Below are 4,436 nucleotides of genomic sequence, written 5' to 3' on the forward strand. Positions count from 1 at the left end.
TATCTTGGTGCATGATTTTCTTAACTCTTACACTCTTTACATTCTGTATAAGTTTCTTGATTAATGTTGTATGAAGAAAAACATTATCTGCAGAAACTGAACTTTAAAGATTCTTGGTAATTGATAAATTCAATCTTTACATATCTTGTATTAATTGTGTTATTCAAATCTTGTTGGATAAGCTGTGCATATATAACTCTGAATTACTTTTTATGTTTAAAGGTTTGTTTTAAATCAAGATTTGTTTGGTAAAGATTTAGAAAGCAAACAAGAAAAGGAAAACTAACATAGAATCTATTCAACCCCCCCTTCTAGATTCTAACCGTAGGGACCAACAAATCTCACCACTTCCTAAGTAGTTTTAAATAAAGATTTCAAAACGGGTTAGTACATTTGGAAGCGTCCCCAAAAGGCTTCAAGTGTCATTTGGGCATCACTACTAAAAAGATGATATTCTACATCGCTATATCTACATCGGTTGTAATAAAACCGATGTAAATTTAAAACGCGGTGGCAATCTCGTAAATAAATAGAAAATATAGACATATTTACATCGGTTGGATAAAAAACCGATGTAAATATTAACAATTCTACATCGGGTTTGCTTTTGACCGATGTAGAACTCAAACCCTAATACACCCTCTCGCGCAAACATCCAGAATACCCTTTCAACATAGGGTTCCCAGCCCGCCGCGAGCAACCACGGATCTTCCTCTCCGCAACGCCCCCTTTCGAAGCCCCCTCCGCCCTCCTCCCTCCCTTCCGAGGGCCTCCACTTGGGACTTCCTCATCTTCTTCGACAACACTAACGACAAGTTCTACCCCCACACCCATTTCGCCGCCACTCCCAGCCGCCACTCCAAGGAGGTCAGAGAGGAGGAGGGGATCCCCGATTTGGAAGACGAGGACTACAACAACGAAGTGGCATCATCACCATGTCCGTCAATCTCATCCATTCTTCTATTCTTCCCTTTTCTCTTCCCTAACCTAACACCTCTCTTTCCTCTTATTCTAGGGAAGTGAAATCCTCTTCTCGCAAAATCTCACCTCCACAATAGGTATTCTCGATTTCATGTTTATCAAATCAATTGCACCTCAAATTATATTATGTCCACTTGCCAATCACCTAACACGAGGGATGATAGTGTATAACGAAATGCAGGTCATGAATTTATGGAATTTGCAGCAGGACCGTCTATGCAGATGCAAATCACTGTATACTGAGTTATAATAGAATCTGTTCAATTGAAATAATTATATTAACAAGATTGCATATTCTATTTTGCTCTGCTTTTTTGTTCTTTTTCATGCCTGAATTTTTAATTTATGTCTTTCATTTGCATCTTCCCCTTCAAAGTTATTTATAATTTGTGTTATGAATATGATATGCAGATGGCTAGAGAGATGGATGACATCTTAAGGCAGTAGATTGCACAGCCAGCTAATAGTTGCACTTATGATTCTAAGGGTGGTGTCTCATTTCTTGATAACGTTATCTTTCCTCTCTATGATATTGTTTCTGCAGTAAGTTCCACATGTGTTTTATGAATATTTTATTAAACTTTATTTCATAGAAAGGTGAAATAAGCTCATATATCAAAAGTAGATGATGATCACAATCTTAGGTTGTGGGTTGTGGGTTGTGTTCATGAGACAAACATATTCTGTCTTATTGGATGGTGTCTCATGAGAAAATCTTACTTTTTTAAAGAAAAATAACAACTCCAAGAAATGAATATACAAATTTGAAATAAATGACGAGTCTTGGAGTGTGATTGGATTGTGTGTTCCCTGTTTTCCTGTTAATATGAGAAAACGGGCTTGAAATCGTATTTGATTGGGTAATGAGTTTCTGGACAACATTACACAGGAAACAAAAGTTAAAAATGGCAGCAATTTTTTATCTATACTTATTATAAAGGGGATATATTTTGGTAACCACCCCTTTGATTTATGAACTTAATGAAATGTTCTTTGGTTTATGAACTTAATGAAGTAACCATCCCCCACTGCCTGCCAGAAAATGTTCTTTAAGAAGGAATAAATATACATAAAATCATTGTGTTATGTAGTGAAATCTTTCAGTTTGTCTGACAAAATAAGTTGATTCTTTTCAACTCATTGATTTGCAAAAAACATTACCATGGCAGTGCTGTTCTGCAATGAAATATGTGAATATGCATGGCCATTTATTTTGGTCATTTGATTAGAAATCGTGAAAATATCCCGTTATTTTTACATTTATTTTGGCCATTTATTTTGGTCATTTGATTAGAAATCGTGAAAACATTACCTTTATTTTCAACTCATTTAATGATTATTTTATACTATGGTGGATCAATTTGATGTCCTGTATATCTTTTGGACTGGTTTGAGCCTTTACTCTCTTTCTCTCTCTTGGGTTTCTGTTCAGTGATTTTTATGAATTTACCTCTGCAGTTCATGTTGTTTAAAAGCTTAAATGCATTTATTTGTGACTTGAGTTTATCTTTATTCTTTTGGTTTAAAAATATGGATTCATCATGTATTTTCATGGACTATTAGGAAGCAGCAAACAATGATAATGGGAAAGCACCTCATTCCTCCTGGAGAAATTATGACGATTTTAATGAGTATTTCTGGTAAGGTTTCTTTGATGACCCGTTTTTTGATTATTTCAGTTGATTGTTTTTATTTTTTATTTTTTATTTTTTTAAATTTTGTTGACTGACTCTCGCACCTTAAGGTCACTCCATTGCTTTGAGCTTGGTTGGCCATGGGGCAAAACTTCTTCATTTTTCCAAAAGCCACTACCCAGATCAAAATTATAGTAATAATAATATATTTAACAGAATAGTTATAAACAAAAAAAATTTAACAGAATAATTACTGTTGGATAGAAATCCCAAAATTTATGGGATATTATTATGTTGCAGAATTTTAGGTATTAGGATCTATGATTTATTCTTTATTATTGTTACTGATTTATAGGGATTCCTATTTAATTATAGGAATTGTCTATTATTTGTTTCCTTTTTTTTATTTCCCTTTTTTGCCTATTTATGAACTTAATGAAATGGAAACTTACCTCAAAATTAAAAGTTAATCGATAACTAGAGATTTATTTAGAAGTTTCCTAATTAAGGAAATAAGGAAATAAAAAACTGTACAAATTAGCTATAATTAAGGAAATAAAAAGTGTAATAATCAGCTTTAATTAAAAATTCCTCAAAATACATTTATATAGACTACTAGTCTCCTAATTAAGGAAATAAGGAAATAAAAAACTGTACAAATCAAATCATCCAAATCTGTCCTAATTACGGAACAAATTTCCTAATTATTATAGAACAAATGTGCACCCTATTTTTAAGATTTTTGAAGAGTATGAATCTGGACCAATTTTTGAAAACATCCTGTTTTGAGATGAAATGGGAACTAATTTTGACACATCAATGGTGTTTATAAAAATTTGAGAAAAATCACATGATTTCCTTGATGAGATGAGATTGCCCTCGTTTAGTTTTAGCTCAATATGTTGACTTTCCTATTTTTAAGATTTCTCTCATTCAATACAGTTATTTAAGATTTCTCTCATTCAATACAGTTATTTGGGAATAAAATGGAATTCAAAGTTATAGCTTTATTAGAGTAGTTATTGTATCTGATAACCTCTAATTGAGGGAATTGGAACTCAACAATTAGATTTTGAAATTATACTATGAATGAAATATGTTTATACAGGTAACTCAGAAAGAATCTAAAAAAATAATTGATTTTTTTTTAAAAATGGAATCTACATCGGTTAAAGGTAGAACCGATGTAGATTTGCGTTTAAATCTACATCGGTTTTGTTTACAACCGATGTAGATTTGAACGCAAATCTGCATCGGTTTTCTCACAACCGATGTAGATTTAAAAGCAAATCTACATCGCTCTATTCTACATCGGTTATAAAACCGATGTAGATTACCTTCCAGAACCGATGTAAAACAGTGCTTTTGTAGTAGTGCTTCCACTAGGACTCGACTAGTTTACTTGCTTTCATAGAATGTTTAGTACTTGTGGAAGTGGTCTAAAGGGCTCTAAGTGTCACATGGACTTCTACCCTAGGAAATTCGACTAGTATATGCTTTACTTGCTTTCTTAATTGCTTTCATTCGTTAATTTACTTTCTAATTATAATTATGAATGCTCCAAGTTTGTTTAGAAGGCTTCCTTGCCTACTAGGGGTTTCGTGCACACCACACACATTTATTTGACTTGCCTTGCGTGAAAAATTGTTTTGTAAGACAAGTATAAGGGGGTTTAGTAATTTCTACTTTAAAAGGCTTGGTTATTAAGTGGCTCCTTCTAGCTCACCTCTCTTGATAGTGCAACTTGTATACTTAGACCTCCAAGTACTAAGTCTTACACCAAAAAGAGAAAACTTTTTGAAAACTTTTATCACTCAATTT

At 33.0% G+C, this 4,436-nt stretch overlaps 1 long non-coding RNA gene across 1 annotated transcript; it reads left to right on the forward strand.

Annotated features, from left to right (window-relative positions):
- Positions 1–867: 867 nt before the first annotated feature.
- On the forward strand, positions 868–3,984 carry LOC145951751 (uncharacterized). Its single transcript, XR_014429663.1, has 3 exons — positions 868–1,524; positions 2,545–2,621; positions 2,726–3,984. It is a non-coding gene; the product is annotated as an uncharacterized LOC145951751 (long non-coding RNA).
- Positions 3,985–4,436: the final 452 nt, after the last annotated feature.

This window comes from Cajanus cajan, chromosome 9, assembly GCF_000230855.2.
Source record: "Cajanus cajan strain Asha chromosome 9, NIPB_CcT2T_4, whole genome shotgun sequence".
Lineage (NCBI taxonomy): Eukaryota > Viridiplantae > Streptophyta > Magnoliopsida > Fabales > Fabaceae > Cajanus > Cajanus cajan.